We start from the raw sequence: 13,430 nt of genomic DNA on the forward strand, positions 1-13,430 counted from the left end.
AAACACCACCCTATACCGGAAACCTACTGACCGCTATTCCTACCTACATGCCTCCAGCTTTCACCCTGACCACACCACACGATCCATCGTCTACAGCCCAGCTCTGCAATACAACCGCATTTGCTCCAACCCCTCAGACAGAGACAAACACCTACAAGGTCTCTATCAAGCATTCTTACAACTACAATACCCACCTGCGGAAGTGAAGAAACAGATTGATAGAGCCAGAAGAGTTCCCAGAAGTCACCTACTACAGGACAGGCCTAACAAAGAAAATAACAGAACGCCACTAGCCGTCACCTTCAGCCCCCAACTAAAACCCCTCCAACGCATTATTAAGGATCTACAACCTATCCTGAAGGATGACCCAACACTCTCACAAATCTCGGGAGACAGGCCAGTCCTTGCCTACAGACAGCCCCCCAACCTGAAGCAAATACTCACCAGCAACCACATGCCACACAACAGAACCACTAACCCAGGAACCTATCCTTGCAACAAAGCCCGTCGCCAACTGTGCCCACATATCTATTCGGGGACACCATCACAGGGCCTAATAACATCAGCCACACTATCAGAGGCTCGTTCACCTGCACATCCACCAATGTGATATATGCCATCATGTGCCAGCAATGCCCCTCTGCCATGTACATTGGTCAAACTGGACAGTCTCTACGTAAAAGAATAAATGGACACAAATCAGATGTCAAGAATTATAACATTCATAAATCAGTCGGAGAACACTTCAATCTCTCTGGTCACGCGATTATAGACATGAAAGTTGCTATATTACAACAAAAAAACTTCAAATCCAGACTCCAGCGAGAAACTGTTGAATTGGAATTCATTTGCAAATTGGAGACAATTAACTTAGGCTTGAATAGAGACTGGGAGTGGCTAAGTCATTATGCAAGGTAACCTACCCCCCCACCTCCGGACGTTCTTGTTAAACCCTGGATTTGTGCTGGAAATGGCCCACCTTGATTATCATACACATTGTAAGGAGAGTGGTCACTTTAGATAAGCTATTACCTGCAGGAGAGTGGGGTGGGAGGAGGTATTTTTTCATGCTTTGTGTGTATATAAAAGATCTTCTACACTTTCCATAGTATGCATCCGATGAAGTGAGCTGTAGCTCACGAAAGCTTATGCTCAAATAAATTGGTTAGTCTCTAAGGTGCCACAAGTACTCCTTTTCTTTTTACCATTGTCTGTGTTACTCACAGAATCAAACCATATGTATCTTAAAAAGTGCAGAGCTGTATTTTTAACCATTGTCCTTGTTGCTGATACATTGGTTATTTGAGTATAATGAACCATCAATGTCAGTCAGGTTTATTGCAGTAACCTTCTTTCCTGTACTATATGATACCAGTCTCTGGGAAGCCATCTCATGCAGTGATGTTACACTTGCCTTACACCGAAAATGCGCTCCCGAAGTTGCACGTTTCATGTGGTGGTATTTACATGATGATTTTGCAAGTTACATGTCTATTTACACGTCACTAAAATCGAACACATCAGTTTTGTCCCAATTTCCTAACTCATTGTTCTCTTCCTTCCTTGTCTTTGTCTTGGATACTAGCATTCCAGGTACTGGTCCATTAAGGTACCTCCCCTAGCTTGTACTAAGACGTAGAAGGAATAGATCTTAATTTTTTTTTTTTTTTTTTTTTTTACAAGTTTCCTATTTGCTTATGCCAAATGCTTGCTTCAGCTAATGTAAGGTGTTATGGGATACTTAACATAAGAGAGCAATATTATAGTAAAGGGATAGCCCAATTTAGCCTGTATAACTGCCATACTATTTGTGCTTAATGCATACTAATGTACATATGATGTACATAATACATATTAATAACATATTATGCTAGCCAGAATATATTGGTCAACCTCCTTTATGGCAAGCTTATTTTTATTCAGACCTTTGAATCATATATGTTTTTGTTTCTTTAATTCTTAACACTCACTTTTGGCTAGCTCTTGCTGCCAGTTACACCTTTCACTGGTGTGACTGCAAGCAGAATTTGACCCTTGGTTTCCAATTTTTTTTTTTCTGGCTTGCCTCTCTCGGCTTGCCTTGTATAACCTTCATTTTGACGCCCAAACCATTGATGTATATAGGTTAGTCATGGATCCCATTCACCTGTTCGTGTTATCCAATTACAGACTATGGAAAACTGCAGTCAGCAAGCTTTCTCTAGACACCATGTATCAAGAGCAGGGTACATTGTTTCTCTTGTGCATGTCTAGGAAAATGAGTCTAATACAATAACCACCTCTTTAATTTCCAAGGCTTTTAAAAGCCAGACAACTGTCAAGGCATCTTTAGATTCTCTTCATGAGTGTATCTGTAACAATCAATTAGCTGCTGCCTCTGAGTTGAGTGATGTCCCAGGAATGCTCCCATGTGTGAAACAAACATTTCTATTTGTACCTGTCGCTTGCTGCAGTTAGTCTTGCTATTCCTGTGGGCAAAAGTAGCCTGTTGATGAGTATGGCTAGTGCACAATGAAAATAACTTCTCCATCTCAGCCACTTAATCATCTGGACCGGATTCCGCTCCTATTGAAGTGAACGGGGAAACGTCCAGTGATTTGAACCGGAGTAGGCTAAGGCTTTTGCTTCAGAGACTAAAGGACTGGTGAACGAATTTCTTGACTGGATCTACATCTCCTGCTAATTCCCTTCCCTTGTCCCAATCCCCAGCGTACCTGAAAACTAGCTCATGAGCCTCTGATTGCTTAAGCATTTAATTTTTATTTCCATCACAATCCCTGCTGAATGCAGGGAAGTCAGTGCTATTCAGGATTACTCTCATTCTTCTGAATATTAGTGTTAGCAGACAGTACTAGCCTATCCAAAGGGGGCAGGGAGACAGGGTGAGGACCCTTGGCCACTGTAGCAGTACTGGCATAGGTGGGGTTGGAGGGTGCAGGTTATAGCCATGAAAGGGTGCAGAGCTGCTTCTCCAGGATTCCCTCTACCAGAAAATGCTATAAAGAGCAACTGCTGAATCCGCTGGAATTCCTCGTGAGTTCCCACAGCGGCATGGGCCATCCTTATGCCTCCCACAACGCGAGCTAGCTCTGAAATGCTGGGTGAAATCCTGGCACCATTTTAAAGTTAATGGGGATGGGATTTCACCCACCATCTCTACAGTAATATAAATCTTTCCATTGTGGTCTGTATTTTCTTTATAGGTAATAAGTAAAAAGAAGGTAAACATTTCTTTTCCATCTGCAGAACAATATTAGGATGGTACGTGGGAGAAAATGCATTTACCCATCACTATAAAGCAAAGGAAGGCATGAAACAGTCTGCCACTGTTCACTAGTCCCTCCCTGGTGCAACTTTTTTTTTAGCAAGTTTCTTACTGTAAATGTAATGATTATCAAACCCTGTGAATTATACCATCCACAGCAGAACATCTGGCAGAATATTCTCCTGGAGGGAATGAGAATTCTTTGGTCCCAAACTTACAAAATAACAGAATTGTAATGAATGTGTTTGATCATTTGGACACTTTTTTATCCCTGCACAAAGAAACAGCATGTATTTCTGAGTAGATGAACCGGATTCACCATGCATTTCTAAGTTTGAGTTTATGGGCTTGCTCAGTGCAATTCATTTTATTGATGCTGATTTAATAGAATCACAATAAAAATCTGAGCTACAAACATGTAGACGTCTCTCTTAAACAGAATCAGGCTGAAAAACAAAAAGAAATGTGAAAAAAACTACCTAGATCTTAGAATGTTACATGAAGTTAGAGGAGGCAGCTTCTCTGCCTCTCTTCCTCCGGTAACATGGGAGAAAATTGATCTAAGTGCTTGTTGAGTGTTGGTTGATAAGGTCAAAGGTTAAACAAGACTTCATGGAGCTCTGGGATCATGCTCCTTCCTGCAGAGAAAGGGGGAAAACCTAGAGTGCTTAGCCCAGATTTCCTCTTGTGATAACCTCTGATCCTTCACTTTTTTTTCTTATGGGCTAACTGACATACAATAGTCCCTTTTCTACTTCAGTGGTTCAGTTCACACACAGCACAAGCAGGCGGTGCATTCAGATAATAGAAACATGAGCTCCACTGATAGGCTTATGCAATATTTACAGACAACAACTTTCCTCTCACTTGTTTTCAAATATTTGGCTCTAGAATTGAGAGAGATGAGGTAACTCAGATATCTCAATTATGGGGCTGTAGTAGCTCTGGGAAATGACCAGTATTATTTGATGGAGGCTGGAGCAGGCAGATTTGATTTTGGATTAGCAGATGATTGAATCGTATAAAAAGACTAACTTGGCTGCCATTATATTTTATGTGAATTTCCCGCTCCTGAAAGGTGCCAGCTTGACCTCCCTGGAGACTGCAGTGCTCTGCCTATGAAGATAGCATTGGACAATGGCACTGCAAATTTGTCTCTGCTACTTTACCCGTGACCAGCTCTGGCCATGGAAGATGTGCAGCCAGCTCTGTTTTCTTGGCTTCTCTGCTCAGTTTGCCACTGATGTTGCTAATTAGTGTTGATTATTTTTGTCATGTGTACACACGTCCACTGGGAACTTGATGGAGGCCACCAAACTCATTTCACATAAGTCATCAACCAATCATCCGATGGCAACAACTACCGGTCATATGACCTGAGCTGAATTTGAACCAGTAGCATTATATTCTTTTTATACTATGTTCCGTTTAGTAACAGATTTTTGATGCTAGAAGGAGTCAATTAAAATATATAGTGGTATAGATAGGAAAAATATTTTTCCTTTTAGAAAGTAAGGAATGAGAAGTTTTGATAGTAGCTTAACCAGTTTTTTCACATCTTGTGTCCTAGATTATATCATTAAGAAAAAGGAATAGATATTTTATTCAGAGGATAACTTGTACAGAGTTCACCTCCAGACTCAAACTCTGTGCTCTAGGTGCATTACCAAAATGGATTTGATTTAATCTGTAAAATACAAACCTCGTTTGTCCCTGGCTGGCACGGGTGATGATTATACCTGGCTCTTATAGGGTGCTTTTCATCAGTAGAGCTTAAATGGCTTTTCAGTGTCATCATCCCCATTTTACAAATGGGGAAACCGAGTCTGGGTGAAGTGACTTGCCCAAGGCCAAGCAGGCCAGTGTCAGAGCCAGGAACCCAGGTCTCCTGAATCCTGCTCCGTGCTCTAATCACTAGATCACATTGCTTCCTGTTTTAATAAGAATGCTATAGATATGCTTGTATGTATACTGTAGGCACCATTCTCACTTACTGTATATTAATTGTTGAGTGTTGTTTACAACCTGTCTTCTGGTTGCTTTTCTTAGGATGCTTATGCTTCTTGTGAAAGCCAATTACAGACAGACCACAAAACACTACAGTCCCTGTGGTTGAGATATCTAGAAGCCTCAGAAATAGGATGTGAATCTGTAAGCTTTGTTCCTTGGAAGGAACTGTGTTCATCAGCGCACTTTGATCAGAACTTGATTGCACAACAGAAGACAAAGGAAGAATGAGGTCAGTTGCTTTAAAAGAATTACATATTAACGTTTTAATTTGTCACCCTCTAAATGTGGGTTTAACTTTAACTAGAACAGGTTATGCAATGTGCAGAACTGAATGTATGTTCCACGAAAGCCTATTGCTAAAGAGACATCAGTACATTGTGTTGAATTCCCATGCAAAACTATGGCCAAAATAAGTAGGCTTGTGAGTTCTTTTACTAGGCACTTTTCTACAGTGTTGGACACTTCTTTTGCTTTTAACTTCCATCTCTTTCTTGCTTGTAAGCTGCACATTCACTGCAGTCCATGCTACAGGTTACTGTCCCCCAGTGATGAGTAATCGCAAGATGAAACGTTTCAGAGGAGCAGCCGTGTTAGTCTGTATTCGCAAAAAGAAAAGGAGTACTTGTGGCACCTTAGAGACTAACCAATTTATTTGAGCATAAGCTTTCGTGAGCTACAGCTCACTTCATCGGATGCATGCAGTGGAAAATACAGTGGGGAGATTTATATACACAGAGAACGTGAAACAATGGGTGTTACCATACTCACTGTAACCAGAGTGATCACTTAAGGTGAGCTATTACCAGCAGGAGAGCGGGGGGGAAATCCTTTTGTAGTGATAATCAAGGTGGGCCATTTCCAACAGTGGACAAGAACGTCTGAGAAACGGGGGGGGGGGGGGTGTACATTGGCCAAACTGGACAGTCTCTACATAAAAGAATAAATGGACACAAATCAGACGTCAAGAATTATAACATTCAAAAACCAGTCGGAGAACACTTCAATCTCTCTGGTCACTCGATTACAGACCTAAAAGTGGCAATTCCTCAACAAAAAAACTTCAAAAACAGACTCCAAGGAGAGACTGCTGAATTGGAATTAATTTGCAAACTGGATACAATTAACATAGGCTTGAATAAAGACTGGGAGTGGATGGGTCATTACACAAAGTAAAACTATTTCCCCATGTTTATTTCCCCCCCCCCCCACACACACTGTTCCTCAGATGTTCTTGTCAACTGCTGGGAATGGCCCACCTTGATTATCACTACAAAAGGATTCCCCCCCCCCCCCCAGCCCTCCTGCTGGTAATAGCTCACCTTAAGTGATCACTCTGGTTACAGTGTGTATGGTAACACCCATTGTTTCATGTTCTCTGTGTATATAAATCTCCCCACTGTATTTTCCACTGAATGCATCCAATGAAGTGAGCTGTAGCTCACGAAAGCTTATGCTCAAATAAATTTGCTAGTCTCTAAGGTGCCACAAGTCCTCCTTTTCGCAAGATGAAAGAGTTCTAGGCTTGCCAATCTAACCTGGGAAAGCTCCTCTCGCTTTATAATCTCTGGTCCTTGTGCATGCGTCCCTCCTGTTGAAGTGGATGGGAGTTTTGTATATGGAAGCACAGTAAGATCCAGCCCTAAATGCTGTGATTATACTGTGTATAAGCATGCTTGACAGAGAAAGGGGGACATGTAGTGAATTCATTTTTATGCCATAGTCCAGGTTGCATTTTCTGATCACATGCAATGTCCTAGAAAATAAGTGATTCCCCTTGGATTTCTTACAATACCGTCTTATTATCAAATTGTTACATATTGAGTTTTACAAGTGGTCCTTTCTTTCTCATAAAAACAGGCCTATGTTAAATGAATGAAACCCCCTTAATGGAGATCAGGGCGCCATTGTAGCAGGCACTGTACAAAAGGTGCTTTCTGTTCTGATGAGTTTTTATAATCTAAATGGACGAAGGGAGGGGAAGGAGGCCACAGAGTGATGAAATGACTTGTCTGCGATTAGTGGCAGAGCCAGGATTCAAACCCAGGTTTCCTGAGTCTCAAGCCCCACTGCCCATCTAACTTCTGTGGCAGTTTTGCTATTAGAAAGCATGGGGAATCTGAAATTTTCCAAGCTAGTTCTTTCAGTTGTACTGTGATATGTGATCTGAGTGGGTTTCTCTTGGGGAATATCGTTCAAGTGGCAGCCTGTACTGAGACGGGGTAAAAGCCCTACACACTGAATGGGAATTCTGAAATCGTGGCAGATTTTTTTTTCTGGAAGCCTTTCAATTTATATATATTCTTAACTAAATGTTTCCTAGGCATCTTAGGGGCAAATCCGAAAGTTCTCTGGAATGATCTGCAAAGACCCAAAGTAGCAGGATCTATGTGTTTTATGTATGACAAGGGGACTAACCTGTGGGAAAACCCTATAAGGGGAAATGTCTACACCTTTGTACTTTGTGCAAGTGACACCCATTGCACGAGTCTATGCAGAGGGGCAGCCAATGTCCCCTTTGAATGGGAGCATGAGCAATGGATCCTTTTACAGTGCAAAGTCTCATTGCCCACGGCAGAAGCAGCTGGCCCCATCCATTACTTCCTCCTCTCTTTTAACATGAGTTGGGGCTGAGGATTTCTTTCCTTAATGCTACTGTGTTGTAGCTTCATTTCAAATGAACAAAGCCATCTTACTTTTGCTTTTCTCGTGAGTTCAGGAGTGGACCTTAGCGTACGCTAACAAAATGCTAGAGCTTTTGTTTAAAGAGACGTGACGGATTTCTTTCTATCCTCCATAAACACTGGAAATCCCCTTTAACCAGAATTCCAATAAATGTCTTGTTGTTGGAAACATTCTTTCACAAAGTGGTAATCGCTTTGAAATCTCTATAATAGACCATTACATCATAGACAGCGATAAACAGCATTTATTCACCACGGGCATTAAGGGACTTGGCATAGTTTGGACAGAGTGATGCGTGGGTGAGTGCGCTGTCTTTAATTTTTAAAAATAGTTGAGGGAGGCACCATGCAGAACTCAATTGGGAGAACCTGTTTACTAAAACTTTGCCTGTGCACCATACCAAGTTTGCAAGTGACTTTTGGATGCCCAATTTGAGACACCTTTAAAAGACCCTGATTTACCAGAGAGTGCTGAGCACTCACCCCTGAAAATGGGCCCCCTTACAGTGTCTCAAATTGGGCACCCAAAATCACTCGTGCCTTTTGAAAGTTTGAGGCCAATATGTGCCCCACTTTTCTCCAACAAAATTATTTAGGTACTAATCCATTCTTGTGTTGGTTTAGCCTTCATTAATGAATGTGTGTATAATTACTCATCTGAGCGTGATTCCGTTCTTTTTCCAAAGGTCTCTTGACTAGTGCTGCCCTCTCTAACTGCCTAACATCAAAGCATTGAGTCAGAACATCAGAGGAGAGTCAGGTGGCTTCCCCCTCCCTCGCTGTTCCACTTACAAGATTTCTCACTTTCTCTTTCTTTCTCAGTTTCATTTACTTGGTCTATGGAGACAAGGAGCTGCAGTAAGCCGCATAGTATTCCATGTGAAAACACAATTATACTTTTTAAACAGACTGATATTTTTGTCTTCCTGAAGAAGGCCAGATGGCTGGAGTTGCTGTAAAGAATCTGATAAGCAAAAGTCTGAGTTACAGAAAGTGTGGCTAATTCATATTATCATTAAGGATGAGATCTATCTTCCATTCTAATCTTCCTTTCTTTTCCTCCAGTTGCTCATAACTCTGTCATACTAGTTCATTTTGGGCTGAAATTTTCCTTGCTTGTGTGTCAGGCCAAAGGTTAAGCGTTCTGGAAAACATGAGCGGAATCAGGTCAGTTGTTCTTGTTCTATATGGGGGAGGGCAGAGGGAAATATTCAGTCAGGAAACTTTGCACATGTATAGTTGAGACTCCAAAGGCAAAAATATCACTCTTGGCTTATTTTGCAAAGATCATTGAGATCTGCAGCCAAGTTGGAAGAAAATCAGGTCAGTAGTTTTTTCTTTAAAGTTATGAGCACATAAGTATGGCAGATGTTGTGATCCTACCTCTCCTATTGAACTCGCCCTGCAAGTAAGAGTTGTATCACCGCATAGAAATGCGGAGTAAGTTTTTATGCACTAGCATATAAGCGAGGTGGTTATGAGCCTCTGGCTGGGTGGAGTCAGGGGCAGAGACATGGGAGATCTGCGAGAAATCCTACAAACAGTGAGGTTTAGGGAGAAATCTTTGAATGAGATTCATGTTTGATTTACCTATAAAGCCAGGGGAAAAAAAGGCACTTTGGGGCTTTGAATAGCAGGTGTTTAGTATTGGGAGCAGTGTGGTAGTGCCACTTGCTCACGTGTTGCAGAAGGGGATACATCCGCCTGCAAAAAGGAGTGAAAATGAGAGGTCCTAAAATGGATCTAAAATTCTCAAACTAAATTTTTTTCAGTTTTTCACTAAACAAATTCTGTACAACTTTTTTTCCAAATTGCTTTTTGGAAATTGCTTACTATTTTCAACCAGCTCTAGTTATGAGGCATCTGCCTTTTAAGGGTGGGAATTCTAGGGTATATAATCCAGAGGGACTGATAGAGGATATTGTCCTGGGATGGGGGGAGGTTGTGACTAATCATGTGACCAAGAGCCAGGCTGGCTAGGGCAGGATTGGATGGGGGTAGAGGGAGTTATCTAAGGCAGCTCGTTGCACAATCACAGTGATATGCTAGGGAAAGCAGGCTGTTTGAGTCTCTTTCCCACAAGTGACTGAAGAGGGAGGGAGGGTGGGTGGAGACTATGAATAACCCTGTTCCTTAGGAAAATCGGTGGCAAACTTTTTCAAACCTAGCAATTGATCACTTTAGATTTTCAAGGATCTCTTTGCAAGGAGTGGTGTTAGGATCTAATTTCTTAAAAATGAAAGTTGTAATTAACTCTGACATTTCAAGGGTTCCAAAGTAAGAGAGGCCTGTGGTTATGAGCTTTGTAAAGACTAGCTCTGACCCTGCACATAGTACAGTGCTGAATGGGGGGAGGCAAAAACTTCCTGATCCCAGAAATGATTGCTCCACCACCTGAAATGTGAGATTAATTTCATTGATGTTTAGTATACATGCCTGTAAACGTATGGAAGGCCAAAAGTCAGATGGAACTATCTAGTAAAAAGCATACACCGCGACACCAGGTTAGGACGATGCCGTAGAAATAGTGCGTAAAAGCAGAGGAAATTGAAAAAGGTGCGAACATGAGCTCTGGAGGAGATGCTGATTGTACTGAGCAAAGTGTTTTGAAATCCTCTGATATGAGAGGATCCTAATAACTTCCTGCTATGAGGTGCTTGGACTTCTGCTCTGGTTAACCTTTTAGTCATGGCTTCTCAATGACCAGAGGCTTGCGCACATTTCTTCACTACCTTTATTGTAGTGAGGAGGAGAAGCTCACGTTAAGATGCTTTCCACGTACTTGTATCTGCCAACTAGGAAGAAGCAGTCCTGATGATGGAGACTGATGCAATGCACTTGGACAATGTGAGGGGGGAAAGGTGGTAAAGAAATGAAGAAGCTGACATACAACATATTTTGCTTTTGACTTTCTGACTTAGCGATTGATGTTGCATTAGGTCAGTTAGCAGTCACCCATGGAATGGAGGAGTAATCATTGAAATCAGTGTCTTGCCAGTGAGGATTTTGCCCCGTGTATTCACATGTGCAAAAAGTCGTCTTTACTAGTGACTCGTCGATACTTGCAGAAGCATAATTATCAGTAGCGGTATTCGTAAAACATCAACAGGGAACTCAGTACTGTACGAGACCGATGCTAAGCCAGACCCTGCCCCAAATGTACATTTGGGAAGGAAAATAACAAATCCCTCTGAGACACTTAACTCATCACTATGGTATCTGAGCATCTGGTCACATTGTATAGACTGACAATGTGGGATGCTAAGAACGTACTGTCTTTTCAGTACACAGATAGATGGAGATTGTTGTGGTTTTGTAAGGTGGGCAGGGCATCGTGAAGAGTTAGGCCTTACCTTTCTTCTTGGAGGTTAACTACTCCATTATTATTATTATAACATCTAGGAGCCCTCGTCACAAAACAGGACTCCATTGTGCTAGGCGCTGTACAGTCACAACACAAAAGGATAGCCCCTGTCCCAAGGATACAGGCAGGGAGTACAAAGAAACAATGAGACAATTGGTCAGCACAACAGGCAGCTCATCAGCAGCCTAACCATTACTAAGATTTGTGTGGATCCTATGGCCTGAAGCCATAGGGAGTAGACCTTACTGTGGACATCCGTTGGTGAAATGGGAAAAGAGCAGCCCAGAGTTGCTTGAGCACTCCACAGGGGACAGTGCTATCTGATGGCATTGGTTGCAGAGCAAGGGGCTGGCCTATACTGGAAAGTCAGGTCAACCCAGCTACATCATTCAGGGGTATGAAAAATTCACACCCCTCAGACATTGTTAAGCCCACTTGAGCCCCAGCGCAGACAGCACGAGGTTGATGGAAGAATTCTTCCAGTGACTCGGCTACCACCTCCTAAGGGGGTGGATTTACTACAGCGTCGGAAGATTCCCTTGGAAACACTACAGTGGCACAGCTGTAGTGCTTCTAGTGTAGACAACCTGAATGGACCAGGCCTCATGTGCATTTGTTCTGCGATGCTGTGGGCATCTTGGTTAAAATACAGTTACGTTTTGAGTTTGCGGGCAATGAAATGAAATGAAGGGACAAGAAAGGAACACCTAATGTGCCTGGGGTCACCCTGACTGAGATTGCAGTCCGGCCCGGTTGGGTAAGGGAGCCTGGACAGAGTTAAAAGTAGAGAAGGGCAGGATGGTGGGGGGAAGAAGACTGCTGGCACTGGGAGTGCCATTCCGGTGGTAAAGATTCACTTTAGGGTCCTGAACATCACCGATCCCTCTCTAAGTAGCTGAGCCCAGCCAAGCCAGCTATAAAATGGCCTGGGTAGAGACCGTCGAATCATGGAAGTCAACGAATGGCTATGCAGGTGGTGTCGGAGAGAAGGCTTTGGATTCTTTGACCATGGGATGGTGTTCCAAGAAGGAGTGCTAGGCAGAGACGGGTTCCACCTAACGAAGAGAGGGAAGAGCATCTTCGCAAGCAGGCTGGCTAACCTAGTGAGGAGGGCTTTAAATGAGGTTCACCGGGGGAAGGAGACCAAAGCCCTGAGGTAAGTGCGGAAGTGGGATACCAGGAGGAGGCACGAGCAGGAGCGCGTGAGAGGGGAGGGCTCCTGCCTCATACTGAGAAAGAGGGGCAATCAGCAGGTTACTTCAAGTGCCTATATGCAAATGCACGAAGCCTGGGAAGCAAGCAGGGAGAACTGGAAGTTCTGGCACAGTCAAGGAATTATGATGTGATTGGAATAACAGAGATTTGGTAGGATAACTCACATGACTGGAGTACTGTCATGGATGGATATAAGCTGTTCAGGAAGGACAGCTTCCTGACAGCTTTGGGGGGGGAGGGATAGCTCAGTGGTTTGAGCTTTGGCCTGCTAAACCCAGGGTTGTGAGTTCAATCCTTGAGGGGGGGCATTTAGGGATATGGGGCAAAAATTGGGGATTGGTCCTGCTTTGAGCAGGGGGTTGGACTAGATGACCTCCTGAGGTCCCTTCCAACCCTGATATTCACTGATTCTATGAAAACCATGGACAGCGAGGAGCTGAGTTGGCTTGGACTGAAGCTGTGGAGACAGCACCAGGGATCAGGGGTGCTGGAACAATTGGTACAATGGGGGTGCTGAGAGCCACTGAACCAAACTGTAATCCCTGTATATAATGGGAACCACTTCAGCAGCAACCCCCAGACCGCTAGTTCCAGCACCTATGGCAGGGATTTTGGTGTGGGCCTCCCTACCCAGCAATTAAAGCTGAAATCACTTCAGCTGGATCAGACAGCAGAGTCCCCAGTCACCACTTGACCTGCCAGAATCCTTGGACTCCAGAAACCCAGAACAACCAGTTGTGATTGGGGGAGCAAGGAAGTGGTTAGAATGTGTTAGTCACTCAAGTACCAGTAGGACTGAGGTTGGGGCTATAGTTAATTAAGACACTTTCATAGGGTGGGAGTCTTACCTAATATCGTTAATTTGTTGGTTGCTGGCTTTTCCAAGTTTGTTCTG

General features: G+C 43.1%; 1 long non-coding RNA gene across 4 annotated transcripts in view; it reads left to right on the top strand.

Annotated features, from left to right (window-relative positions):
- The window catches only part of LOC122464082, a 65,660-nt gene that overhangs the window by 32,022 nt on the left and 20,208 nt on the right, over positions 1-13,430 (top strand). For all 4 annotated transcript variants that reach the window (XR_006287944.1, XR_006287947.1, XR_006287945.1 and 1 more), the window contains exon 2: positions 5,315-5,504. This is a non-coding gene — a long non-coding RNA (uncharacterized LOC122464082). The remainder of the gene's footprint in view (positions 1-5,314; positions 5,505-13,430) is intronic.

The sequence above is a fragment of the Chelonia mydas genome, chromosome 1 (genome assembly GCF_015237465.2).
Source record: "Chelonia mydas isolate rCheMyd1 chromosome 1, rCheMyd1.pri.v2, whole genome shotgun sequence".
NCBI classification, from domain to species: domain Eukaryota; kingdom Metazoa; phylum Chordata; order Testudines; family Cheloniidae; genus Chelonia; species Chelonia mydas.